The sequence below is a fragment of the Bos mutus genome, chromosome 28, assembly GCF_027580195.1.
Source record: "Bos mutus isolate GX-2022 chromosome 28, NWIPB_WYAK_1.1, whole genome shotgun sequence".
In the NCBI taxonomy this organism is placed as follows: domain Eukaryota; kingdom Metazoa; phylum Chordata; class Mammalia; order Artiodactyla; family Bovidae; genus Bos; species Bos mutus.
Genome location: NC_091644.1, coordinates 40255550 through 40270043, shown reverse-complemented (window position 1 = coordinate 40270043; position 14494 = coordinate 40255550). Strand labels below are relative to the sequence as shown.

Below are 14494 nucleotides of genomic sequence, written 5' to 3'. Positions count from 1 at the left end.
ACAATAGACAAAGCGGTGGAAAGAACACCAAATGCACTCGGGGGCAGTACAAGTCCCCGCGGCTGCCCCCCTCCCTGGGTTCCCCACCTCGGCTGAACACCCAGCAAGCCAATTTAGCCCAACAGCCTTTACAGGAAAATGGTGGTGGGGGGGGGTGCTGAGGCCCCCATTTCTCTAATATTCACTGTCACCTTTCGTGGTGGTGGGGGGGTGGTGCTGAGGCCCCCATTTCTCTAATATTCACTGTCACCTTTACGTGTGTGCAGTCACTCAGTCGTGTCTGGCTCTGTGACCCCATGGACTGTAGCCAGGCAGGTTCCTCTGTTCATAGGATTTTCCAGGCAGGAATACTGAGGTGGGTTGCCATTTCCTACTCCAGGGCATCTTTCCGACCCAGTGATTCAACCTGTGTCTCTCTGCATTTCCTACGCTGGAAGGCAGATTCTTTACCACTGCACCACCTGTCACCTTTCGGAGATCTTTTTTCCCCCACATAAATAGGAAAGTGAGGACCACATCATAGCGATTATTGCTTGTACTGCTTTCACAGTCCCTTACACTAAAGCAGAGTTCTCAGTCTTCCCCTGGGGAAGTTCTGAAAGATATAGATAGCAGAAATTTAGTTTCCAACTCAGTTTTTAAGTATCAGTGTTATATACCTCACAATTTTAAAAGCTTCTCTGATGAGGCTAAGAACCACTGCTTAAGACAACAAAGTTTTTATGCCAAGTCAGGTCCATTGCCCGCCAGGCTCCTCTGTCCATGGGATTTCCCAGGCAAGAATACTGGAGTGGGTTGCCATTTCCTTCTCCAGGGGATCTTCCCAACCCAGGGATTGAACCCGTGTCTCCTGCATTAGCAGGCATATTCTCTACCACTGAGACACCAGGGAAGCCAGTCAAGGTGAGGGGAAGCCAACAGAAACCTAGAGGGTGGGGGTAAGTGTGATCCCCAAACTGGGCTCACCTCTTGGTGGGTACAGACACAATCAAGTCAAAGCATGGCAGAAGGAAGGATTTATAATTACTCACAAGAAGTAAAGAGAACACTGGGATCCTTCCCAAACCAGTGTCTCCCTGAACAGAAAATTTGAGAAATTTTAAGCCAAGGGTACATGCAAGTTCATGAAGGGGCTTGAGTAGAGGAGAATTCAGCATAGAATTGGGGGCAAAAGTCAACAGAGTCCAAGCTTTAACTGACTGAAGTCTGAAGGGTCAGCATCAGCATTCCACCCTCCAACTGGATGGGCCTTAGTTTCTGCAGAACTCAAAGGTGTAAGGAACCAGGACCCTGCCCCGGGGAGGACGACTGTTTCTTTTCTTTTTAAAAAATTTTTTGTATTTGTTTTGGGCTGCGCTGGGTCTGCACTGCTGCGTGCAGGCTTTCCCTGGTTGTGACAAGTGGGCTCCTCATCGTGGTGGCTTCTCTGGTTGCCGAGCGCGGGCTCTTAAGCGGGCGGCCTCGGTGGTTTGGGCACACTGAGTGGCTCCACGGCATGTGGGATCCTCCAGGACCAGGAGTGGAACCCATGTCCCCTGCATTGTGAGGCAAATCCTTGAACACTGGACCAAGAGGGAAGTCCTACACGATTGTTTTCTGACTGCTCCTCCCTAGTTTCTGCATCTCCTCCCTTAATCACTGAGGCCTGTTCAAGGGCAAGCATTGTGGCCAGGCTTAGATCATAAAATAGGTTAGGCAAAAAGGGGTACTCATGTCAAGAACTCTTTCTCCAGGGACCCCTAACCCATCTGCTTACATGAGCACCAGGGATGAAGCCTGCAAAGGATGGGCCACCCAGAGGTCATGAGTGCTGCTCTTCCAGAAACCACTGCTGGACAGAATAAAAATCAAGGCACCACAGGCAGCTTCCAAAAACTCCGGTAAGATCGTGAGAAAATGAAAAAACTAAAATCCAAATTTTAATTCTCCTTAATCTCCGATTTTAATTTGGCATTTGCTTTCTTCTTCCTTTCTCTCAATATATTTATAAAAAGGGGATTCTACAAGGGCTTCCTTGTGGCTCACACCATAAAGAATCCACTTGCAGTGAAGGAAACGCAGGTTCAATCCCTAGGTCTGGAAGATCTCCTGGAGGAGGGCATGGCAACCCACTCCGGTATTCTTGCCTGGAAAATCTCATGGACAGAGGAGCCTGGCGGGCTACGATCCATGGGGTCTCACACTGAGCAACAACAACCATAGAGTTTTATTGTGGGGATGATAAAGCTGAGAGGGGGAAAATAAATAATAGTGTTTTACAAAGGGACTTAAGTACATTTATCAGGTAAAATCAAAATGAAATTAATAAAATAGCTAGATCGGTTATAACAAACACTGCCTCTTTGAATTCAAATAAAAATTTTATGATAAGTTATCATCTCCATTTTGCCAATATCCAAACTGTGACACATAAAAGGTTAAGTGAATTGCCCAAGGTAATAAGACAGGAAAGAGCAGGGCACAACCTTTAAAAGAATGACCTAACCCAAGGAAACACAAACTGATTAGAACCAAGCAGGTCCAAGATGGCAGATGAGCTGACTCCCTCTAGACCTAGAGCCTCAGTACATGCTCTCTGTAACCCATCAGCAAGCTGAGGGACACCCCATCGGTGCCATGACAGCTCTAAGGCCTGCCATAAAACGACAAAAAGTGAGTAGTGGCCCAACTGCTGGAAATCCCCACCCCTTCCTCAAAATAGCAGGAATACTTCCCCCATTCATTAGCCTACGAAATCAGCCACCCCTATAAAAACTGACAACCCCACGCCACTCTCACCTTCTGAGGTGGCCCACCTTTGTCTATGCAGTGTGTTTCCTCCCTGAATAAATCTTCTTTCACGTTAATACAGCTCACTCTTGAATTCGTTCCTGCACAAAGCCAAGAAACCACACTTGGCAGCCGTCCGAGGGACTCTGACATGGCCTGGGACCTGACCATCCTCCTGACCCACTCTCTTTTCAGCAACAGTGACATTAAGTTAATAATCTCACCACCTGGAGAGTAAACCCTGTTATTGTCCAACCTTAAAATGAAGGTTCTTTAATGTTCTTGTCACTAAACTATGTTTTTCCATTTTCCAGATGTTTGTCTGCAAATACATGGGAGTTGGCTCAGGCAACTGAGAGCTCGACTCTCCTGAAGTGTCTGGGTCACCTCTGTCCTTGGAGTACTCTCAGCGGCACGGTGGGAAGACGACCTCAGAGCTGTTCCCACTGAAGGAAAGAGAAGCTTGAAACAGAAAGGGTTGGCAGCTGCCTCTATACATTGAGGAGAAGACAGAATCGAGGAATCTGATTTTTACAATGTGTTTAGGGGCTTCTCCGGTGGTCCAGTGTTTAAGAATCCACCTTTCAGTGCAAGGGACATAGGTTCAATCCCTGGTCAGGGAACCAAGATCCCATATGCCGCACAGGGCAGCTAAGCCTGCACGCCACAACTAGAGAAGCCAGAGCATCACAACTAGAGAGAAGCTTCAGTGCCACAGCAGCCAAAAAAAAAACATGTTCACATTTGTTAGCAGGTTATTAAATACAGATACTTGGGACATTTCACCAAACGGGTGGACTCTACTCCTTTCTCTAAACAACCTTCCAGAAGGGAAGGCTGCCATGCCTTGACTCCTACTGTGTCTCAAGGTGTAAAGGGGACAAAGGAGCCTCATCTACAGCCTCCCAGGTCATAGAAAATGCAGGGCAGGAGGACTGCAGAATTTGGAGTGATTCTCAGAGGGGACACTTGCTTTGCTTCTCTGCTTCTATCAGACACTCAACTAATTCCCAGGGAAAGTTGTTTTTATCAAGGAAAAACAATATTTTGCCTCAGAACCCGGATCTTAACACCACCCACTGTTCCAATGTGGAGCGCTTCCATTGAAATCTTCCACTGATATTTTCTCCAAAGAGTAATGTTTAATGAAAACAAAGGAGGTGGTCCAGGGGTGAAGAATTCACCTTACGATGCAGGGGATGTGAGTTCGATCCCTGGTCAGGGAACTAAGATCCCACACCTAGCCTGTGAGCCACAGCTAGAGAGAAGCTTGTGTGCCACAAACAAGACCAGACACAGCCAAATAAATAAATTAAAAAAAATTTTTTTAATAAACAACGGAAAGAAAACTTACAAAACTACATGTTCTCTAAAAAAGCTATGTTGACTCTCAGGTTCCTGAACCAAGATGGGTGTGAGCAGCCTGTCACCAAGGGAATGCAGTCTTTACAGCACAGAACTGTGGGCGTTTTATGAATGGTAACGCTGCAGATAGCATACGCAATGTCTGACATAACGCATTTTAAATATTTCCCAATGATAATCCCTAATACGCTGATATTCATAATGGTCACATTCACCCTTCAGAAATCGTGCCAAATTATCATTTAAACTGAGAAGCCACCAAAACACCAACAAAGCTGTCAAAGATCTACTACTCATAACCCTTAAGGACAAGTGTGTTTTAAGAGGCTTGATACAAGTAGGTCTTCAGGCTGTGGGTGGGTCATTCACTCAGCATTCACTGCAGTTTCAGAATATGCAGTAATTGTTCAATGTTATCCCACCACACATCCTTAAAGTGATGTTAGGATTCCATGCGGTTTTACACAGTATCAGGAGGCTTATCTTTATGGATGATCAATATATGGCCATCTTATCAATCTGATTGTACAAACTCTTCTTTCTGTTTTTCTCATAGCTGCCTGCAGAAGAGATCACACTGGGACATCTCTATAAGACTAATGGGATGACTCAGCCTTCAACTGGACACCCTTCCCTGGGGCCACGGTCATAGTGAGTTGGGACAGCCCAGGTCCTCAGGGCTCCATAAATGGCTAGTTCTGTGACCTTGAACAAACCATTTTGCTCCCTTGGACCCAGTTCCCTTATTTCTACAAGGGGAATGGTAATACCTACTTCAGTGCTGTTGGAACATGAAATGAGTACTCAACAGTACCTACCATACAGTAAAGAGAAAGCAGATAAAGCTGCAATAATGTACAACCATAATTATTAGAAGAAAAAGGGAATGGGCTGCAGATACAGTAAGACTATTTGATCATGAAGTCCCCCTCATGTGATCAAATTGATCAGAATTACATTTTAGGGGGAAAAAAGTCATTTGTAATATAATGGGCACACTGTCACGTAGTCAACCAGACAGAAATTAATGGGAAGAACAAGAAACTGGAAAAGAGAGAAAAGAAAGAAATCCCTAGTTGTGTCATTTTGTCTGTTAAAAAAAATAGTTCCAAGGGGCTTCCCTGGTGGCTCAGTGGTGCCTGCCAAGGCAGGAGACGTGGGTTTGATCCCCCCTCCGGGAAGATCCCACACGCTGCAGAGCGACTACACGTGTGCCACCACTACCGAGCTTGTGCTCCAGAGCCGGGGGGCTGCCACGACTGAGCCCGTGTACGTGTGCCGCAACTGCTCAAGTCCACACACCCTAGAGTCTGTGCTGCACAGCAGGAGAACCCACCACTGAGCGGCCCACACACTGACTAGTGAGTGCCCCCACGCTGCAGCAACTGCAGAAAAACCCAGGCAGCAACAAAGACCCACCACAGCCAGAAATTACTTACTTAATTGACTGATTTTTTTTTTTAAGAAAAAGAATTCCTAGTACAAAGCAGGATTGGTTTTGTGTTTTAAATCTGATTACACTGACCAGTCCATGAGAAACCAAGGTACTAGACCTATCCACTGAAGGACCAAATCCTATTCTGGTCAAGCCTTCACTTGAAAACAAGTGATGGGTTCAGGGAAAACAGAAAACTAATAAGCGTTCTCCCAGGCTTGGGAAGAGGAGGCCAGGAACCAGTAGGACTGTCCTGGGACACAGCAGAAAGGCATCTTACGTGGGGGACTTTGACTCGCCTGCCTTAAGCCCTTGGAGACCTACCTCACCAAATTCTCATAATCTCTGGGTCCCATGAAATCTCTCAAATCCTCTCTTTTTGCACATCCTTTTTTTTCTTTGCTGTGAATAAAGTACACCAAAATGGACATGTCTAAATGCATTCATTTGTCCACTGAAATGTGTGTATTAAGTGCCCAGGACATGCCAGGCATCGTGGAGGGGTCATCTCAGCTCACTAGCATTATCTCAGCATTTGATGCCTACAGGATGTGAGCCCTGTATTAGAGCTACTTGTATATACTTTTTTCCTTCCCCTTAAGATTGTAAACTCTTGAAAGGGAAGGGCTGCATTTTAATCATCTTCTTCCCCTTGGCACTTACCAGAGGGTTCCACTTATAGAAAGTATCTAATAAGCAATTACTGAACCCAACCCCGCTCCAGGACACGTATAACCGGAGGATCCAGGGTTTCTCTCCCCTTAGGTCTTCAGATTTTAAGACTGTCTCCCTGAGGTGGGTCAGCCTTTCTAAGTCTGGCTGCTAGTGGCATATAAATGTTTTTAAACATAATCTGGAAAATGTTAATGCCCCTTTAACTTTCATGAATATAGGAGCAAAAAAGACGAACCTGAGGATGAGATTAGTCTTCCATATAAGCTAATGCATTTCCTGATGCCCAAGCAGCACAGTCTCCACCTCACTCTTGACATCTGGGTCCTGACAACATATGGTATTGTTGCTGCCGTCAGCAAGCAAATGACCCCCGCCCCCACACCCCACACTCAATGGTGCTGTTTCCTAATAGATCAAATTCAGAAACTAGGCTTTTGACTCAGAAACTTGGGCAAGACCATGAGGAACTTAACAGTTTGAGAATATTTTAAGTAAATGGAGACAAATGATGGTCGCTCTGGACGTCCATGGAGTCCTAGAATTCTATTGACCTTAACAAAACTGGCCAAAAAGAAAAAAGGACAGGCTCACAAGGAAGCCTAGCACCACCCTGACAATATTTATTTTCCTTCCAGAAAGGCAGGAGGTTGAATGTGAAGCTGAGAGCAGAGAAAGGAAGAACAAGATAATAGTCCAGGCATCAAAACAGCTGCTTTCTGATAAGAAGACGCCAAAGGAGTTAAAATTTTTTTACTAGAAATCTGAAGGACGAATGAAATGCACACCACTATCACACCATGGTACCGGCTGTCTCGGAGAATTTTATTCATCTTCGTAAGAATAACAATTTGGAGCTCAGCCCAAATTTTTCTAAGTAATCCCTTAATGATCATAATTGACTTATCCCACATAACAAGTCTTCTAATCCTCTGATAAACAGGCTTCTAAGCCTGGATGAGGGTTAAATAAGTCCTAACTTCATCAATGCGAAACGAGGACATGGAATGATAAAATGATCTATACAGGATTATGCAACCCTTCCCTTGTGGCTCAGCAGTAAAGAGTCTGCCTGCAATGCAGGAGATGCAGGTTCTATCCCTGGGTCGGGAAGATCCCCTGGAGAAGGAAACGGCAACCCACTCTAATATTCTAGCCTGGAAAATTCCATGGACAGAGGAGCTTGGCAGGCTACAGTCCATGGGGTTGCAAAAGAGTTAGACACGACTTAGCAACAGAACAACAGCAAAGCAGCTCATCAATTACAATGTTCTCATTACACATAAATGTGTGAGAATAAAAGGCTTTGCAGAAGAGAAAAGAAAGAATCAAAACAAATGAACTCCACTCATATTTTTTTTAAACAACAGGTTTGTTGAATAGATTTTGATGTTGCCTTGAATTGGGTATAATGATAACCCATGTTAAAACAAGCCTATGAGGATTTCAACACAGACTTTTCTAACTGCATCCACATGATAGCTGAAGAGCTGAAAGAAAGGAAGAAAGAAAGAAAAGAAAGGAAGGAAGGAAAAGGAAAGAAGAAGTGAAGAAGGAAGGAAAGAAAACTAATAATTGGAACTTGCAAGCAACTCCTCCTGAGGCCCCCAATGTAGGCAACTCCAAACCAAAGAGGCTTCTCAGAGGAATGCTCACCCCTGTCTGCTGTACGTGTGTGCTAAATCGCTTCATTCATGTCTGAGTCTTTGCTACCCCTTGGACTATAGCCCACCAGGCTCCTCTGTTCATGGAATTCTCCAGGCAGGAATACTGGAGTGGGTTGCCATTCCCTCCTCCAGGGGATCTTCCTGACCCAGGGACTGAACCCGAGTCTCATGTCTCCTATGTCTCCTTCATTGGCTGGTGGGTTCTTTACCACTGAGCCACCTGGGCAGTCCTGTCTGCCTGCCCAGGAGGAGGGACAAATCAGAACATTCAATCTGCAAGCCAAGGGGAACAGAAAGCATCTTTTTTGAAAAGCACACTTTCAAACCGGAAGCAGCTGTGGAGGTAAGGATGGCTTCGCAGGTCCGGCCTGCTGGCAGGCTTACCTGGCTGGGGTGGTGGGCTCCTGCTCACACGGCCAAGAGCAAGATCCTGCAAGAGAAGAAAGAGACCCAGCTCAGACTCCCAGAGAAACTCCTGCTCTGAAGTTTTCAGAGTGTGATCTGAGGACCCTGGGCTTCCCAAGACCCTTCCAGAGGTTTGCAGGTCAAAGCCATTTTCAAATCCAAATCCAAAAGCCAAATTCAGAGCCAAACCAAAACCAGGACACAAAATATAGTGCAGTCTCCTAGAGGCAGACACATCATGGTGTAAAGAGAGGGGTATTTGGCTTATTTTCTGATGCCAGATATGTATGAGATTTGCAAAAAATCTAAAGGTCATCTGCTCACTGATGTCTCTTGTTTTGGAAAACAGTGATTTCATGAGACACATTATTTATAATAAAAAGTACAGGGCTTATTGCCATTTCAAATAAATTAAGAAATATTTTTAAATGTCTTGACTTTAGTTCCAATACTGTGAGTATCAGTAGAGATAAGTATAAATAGAGATAAGATTTTGATTGTGTAATCAAAAGCTCCTTGGGATCCTGAGTCATTTTTATTTTTTTTTTAATTGTTTCATTTTCCCTGAGTCATTTTTAAGGGTAAAGGGGGCCTAGGACCAAAACTTTGAGAACTGCTGCTCCAGGTGGCTATTTTGGTGCCAACTTCTATTAAACAACAGGTTTCCCTAGTGGCTCGGATGCCTGCAATGCAGGAGACCCCAGTTCAATCTCTGGGTCAGGAAGATCCCCCTAAAGAAGGAGGTGGAAACCCACTCCAGTATTGTTGCCTGGAGAACTCCATGGACAGAGGAGCCTGGCGGACTACAGTCCTAGGGGTCACAGAGTCAGACACAACTGAGCAACTAACATTTTCACTTTTTGCACTTTCTATTAAATAGTATCTGCTTTGAAGAACAGCAGTGGTCAGTACACAGCACTATGTGCCAGGCACCCTACTAAATATGTGTCACTTACAAATTCACAATCATCTTAAAAAACCAAGAGAACCATATTTAATATTCTGTGTTAAACCATAATGGAAAAGAATATAAAAAAGAATAAATATATATGTATAGCTGAGATATGTGGCTGTACAGCAGGAATTAACACAACATTGTTAATCAAATACACTTTAATTAAAAAAGAAAAAAAAACCCAGCCTTCCCGCCTCAGCCCTGGAGTGGAGACTGGTGCTCTAAAGACTGGCTACTTGCCCAAAGCACCCAAAGCAAGTCACAAAGAACAGGGTACGAACTCAAGTCAGCCTGGCTGCTAAGACCATGATCTCTTATTATACATAATTTTTTTTTAAAAAAAAGGAAGCATGAGAATTTCTGCAAACTAAACTGGAGCAAAGTGGCTGGGGCCCACTCTCCCACATGACACTGAACGGACTCCATATGCAACGAGGTGAGCACAGCCTGGATGAAGCACTACTGACCGGGCTTCGCTGCTGCTGGCAAGACGCCCGCTCCATGCCAGCTTTACATCTGTTGTCCCCATTCAGTATGAATGGCGCCCCTAACACATTTTAGGGTCACCTATCAAAAAGGCTATGATAGGTCTCGGCTTCTGAAAGCCTCCTTTTCTAATCTGCCTCAATTTGCATGAAGAATTGAAACAGTGGGTGAAGAGGTACTATTACTTGTCCTTCAGTTGCAGCTGAATTTAAGATTATGTGCAAGAGGAAGAGGGAGGAAAGAAATTCTCATTGACATAACTTATGCAGCCAATATAGCCAATTCTGAGTTTAAAAATCTAAAGCACGGTATGGAAAGTTTCTTAAAAAAAAAAAAATAGAATTACCATATGATCCAGCAATTCCACTTCTGGACATATATGGATATGTACGCAAAAGAATTGAAAACAGAGACTAAAACAGATATTTATTCCCCAGGTTCATTGCAATACTATTCACAACAGCTAAAAAGTAAAAACAATCCAAGTGACCATCAGACTATGCTTTATCCATACAACAGAGCATTATTCAGCCTTTTAAAGGAAGGGAATTGAGACATACACCAAAATATGGATGAATTTTGAGGACATTCTGTTAAATAAAATAAACCAGGCACAAAAGGACAAGTACTGTATGATTTCACTTACACGAGGTAACCAGGAGTCAAATTTCCAGACTCAGGAAGGAGAACGGTGGTTGCCAGAAGCTGGGGACGGAGGATGGGGAGTTCGTGTTTAATAAATACAAATTTTCTGTTTGGTAAGGTGAAAATGCTCCAAAGACGGATGGTGGTGATGGTTGTACAACAAGGTGAATATAAATTAATGCCACTGAATTGTACACTTAAAATGGTAAAATATCATATCTATTTCACCACAATCCAAAAAATACCATTTGTCAGGCTTCCCTGGTGGCTCAGTGGTGAAGAATCCACCTGCCAACGCAGAAGACACAGTTTCAATCTCTGATTGAGGAAAATCCCACGTGCCAAGGAGCAACTAAATCCATGCACCACAGCTACTGAGCTTGTGCTCCAGAGCCCGGGAGCTGCAATTACTGAGCCCACGTGCAGAAAATACGGCTGCTCGTGCTCCCTAGAGCCCATGATCCACAGCAACAGAAGCCACTGCAATGAGAAGCCGGAGCCCTGCAAGTAAAGAGTAGCCCCCACTCCCCACAACTGGAGAATGCGTGCACAGCAACAAAGACCCAGCACAGCCTAAATAAATAAAGGAATTTATACATATAAATTTAAAACAAAAATAGCATTCATCAAAAAGGCTTCCTCACACCAGATAATCAGAAAACAATGTATTCATGGGTATCACATGGTTTCGATCTTCACTAATGTATTAAACCCATCCATGCATTCATCCACTCAGCAAATGTTCAACCACCCATCTCCTGGTTATGAGTTCCCATGCTAGGTAGGAGCTGGAGAAGGAGACAGTCAGTCTACCCCTTGCACACGTGCACGCGCGTGCGCGCGCGCGCACACACACACACACACACACACACACACACACACACATACCAGGGCACCCAGGCACAGCCGTCCTTATACCACAAAGCACCCAAAGGCAGCCTACATGGGAGACACAACTGAACTACAAAAGCTAACAATTTCTTGCTAACAAAGCACGAACTTGTACAATAGCAAAAATTTTCAAGTCTCCAAGCCTCACGATTTTTCAAACTTTTAAGAATCTTTTTTTTTCCTCTACAGAGGCTCTACATTTTTTATGCTGATTCACTATAAAACCCTCAACTTTAGTGTACAAAATAAGTCTTCAAAAATCCTCCTGATTAAACCATCTGTGTTTCATGACTAAGTATCATGTAGTTAATTTCTCTTCACCCTTAAATTATGTGCTAATACCCCCCACACAATGACTGCAACTCTGTAAAAGGCACTTTTCCTTCCTTTGGTACAGCAAACATCCTGTAAACAATTAATGCCCGGCTCTTGTAACCAGCTGCTTTTGTTTACAGACAGGAAGGGAAACCACAAATCCTCTGAGTGGCACTGGGGACTTGAGAGTTGTGCTCCATTTCCTACCAAGCAGGTGGTTTATATGAGGGAACTAGCTATTGTTTTGGCTCTGGAGAAAAAAAGAAGGACATTTTTCTTGCAGCGCGGCCTTCCCAAGCCGCAGACCTCGGCGGGGTCCGTCACAGAGGATCAGGAAGAGGGACCTTCCTCCTCCACCCGCTGCCCAGAGAGGCCCCTCACACCTCAGCCAGAAGCTCTGCCAGAAAACTGTGTCTGCAGGCGCAGGGCAGCCCGGCCCTTTGTCTCCACCAGCAGGTTCTTCAGCTGTTTCCCTAGTGAAACCAGGTTCTGAGAAAGTGAAGGCAAATATTTTCTTTCCACTGTGAAGAATACAAATATTCCCTCCGGCTCAAAAATCACCATTTCTCCATTGACTATAAGGACATGCTTGTTAGTACTCCAGGGCAAGCAAGCCAGCCAGCATCAGAGAATGGCCAAGTTTTATTCTTGCATTTTTAACTTAAAAATAAAAACTCCTCTCAAAATAATGAGATGCCTTCGAGGGTCCAAGTCATCAACGCGGATTTCTATCCATGCACCTGCGACCTTTGGTCTTGAGCAGCAGGGTTCCCGCCTCTTACTGCCCTGCATCAGGGCCCGGGGGCCAGTCGGTGAACCTCTGCCAAGGCCATGAGCCATGGTCACACCTCCCCATCATCAGTAGGCCAAGAACCCGAACCCAAACCTCACCCACTCCAGAAGCACAGTCCACATGGATATGCACCCAGGCCCAGATTCAAACAGCCAATCACACAGGGAGAGAACTTCTGAATCATGGGGGATTCTGTAGATAAATGTCAGATGATGCCACTTGCTCCCGGAAATGCATTCTGGACATCAGCTCACCTGTCAGTGTCCAGCATTCAACACTAGTGACCACTCAGCAGCACCAGTAACCAGGCCTGTCTCAATATTTGTACACACACACACACACAGCCCCAGTGCTCTCTAACACCAGTGTCCAGGCCACAGCGATGTCTAAATCACGAACACGATGTCAGCTCAGTGTTAAAATATATGCTACAAACTTTGAGCAAATAACTGGCCAGTCAGAGGAGTCTGTTTTCACTGTGAATCAGGTCAGTGCAATGAGACTCTCAACCCGAGACATTTCCTCACCCCTCAAGTCACACTGTGATTTCAGTGTGCCCAACACAAAGCACTGCTGTCGCTCAGGGACTGTTCTTATTTTACCCCTTTGGTGGCTGCTTATACACACACACACACACACACAGACACACACTTTTTTTTTTTCCTAACAGTGCTAAGAATGCCGACTCATTGGAAAAGACCCCGATGCTGGGCAAGATTAAAGGCAGGAGAAGAGGTTGACAGAGGATTAGATGGTTGGATGGTATTACCAACTCAATGGAGAGATAGTGAGGGACAGGGAGGTCTGGTGTGCTGCAGTCCATGGAGTCACAAAGAGTTGGACACAACTTGGCGACTAAACAACAAAAGAAGACTTAACATGAGATCCACCATCATAACACATTTAAGTGCACAATTCAATACTGAATTACAAGCGTAACACTGCACAGCAGACTCTAGAACTTATTCCTTGTATGTATGTGACTGAAACGTTAGACCCACTGGACTGTAACTGCCCGTTTCCTCTCCTACCCAGCCCCTGGCAACCACCATCCTGCTCTGCTTCTCTGAGTCTGATTATTTTAAGTGGATTCACGCAGTTCTTATCCTCCGGGAGCATGATGTCCTCTAGGCTCATCCATGTGGTCACAGGACAGGATGACCTCATTTTTTAAGGCTGAATAATATTCCACTGCATATTTACCCCAGTTTTTTGGGTTTTTTTCTAAGTTGGGTAGAGATAAGAACAGAGAAAGAAACTGGAAACAGAATCCCTTTGCAGTTACTCTAACATTTAACACTGTTCCTTTAACACCTCAGCACTCAAACCCTTTCCTCAGCACTATTAGGAGCTGTTGCCACATGCAGCTTTCTGCCTGATGGAGCAAGCCAGCCACTCCATAGAAGACGGGGGCCAAGTGCCAACAGAACATGATGGAAGAGTCTCTGGGAGGCACTGTGAGAGGGCTGAGGAGGGGCCAAACTTCAGCTGGGAGCGAGACGTGGAGCTGGAGGAAACTTCAGCTGGGAGCGAGACGTGGAGAGAGTAGGTGACACTGGAGCGAGGGCTGAGGAGGGGGCCAAACTTCAGCTGGGAGCGAGACGTGGAGAGAGTAGGTGACACTGGAGCGGCTGGAACACAGCAAGGGTGTGCGGAGTCAGGGGAGCTCTGTCCCCTCCCTCATTTTGTCAGGAAAATTTGTACACGTGTATCCAACACCCATGCAGGCCTTCTCCTCCCCCCATCCCAGCCCCAGGGTGAGTGAGGAAGAATTTAGGACTTGGATGCCTCTGCAAACCTCATGGAAAATCCCAAACAAACCCCACAACACCAACACCACTGCTCACAGAGAACTCCATCAAGCCCTAAACACTCGCTTCTGAGTCTAGACTTCAGGAGACTGGCATACGTGCTAAGTCACTTCAGTCGTATCTGACTCTTTTCAACCCAATGGACCATAGCCTAGCAAGCTTCTCTGTCCATAGGATTCTCCAGGCAAAAAAAAAAACTGGAGTGGGTTGCCATTTCCTCTCCAGGGGTCAAACCTGAGTCTCTTAGGTCTCCCGCATTGGCAAGCAGGTTCTTTACCACTAGTG

At 45.3% G+C, this 14494-nt stretch overlaps 1 protein-coding gene across 1 annotated transcript in view; it reads right to left on the bottom strand.

Annotated features, from left to right (window-relative positions):
- SIPA1L2 (signal induced proliferation associated 1 like 2) overlaps positions 1-14494 on the bottom strand; it is a 245437-nt gene that overhangs the window by 172694 nt on the left and 58249 nt on the right. Inside the window, exon 2 of the mRNA XM_070364870.1 lies at positions 8293-8338. The gene's annotated coding sequence lies outside the window, so the exon portion shown is untranslated. The remainder of the gene's footprint in view (positions 1-8292; positions 8339-14494) is intronic.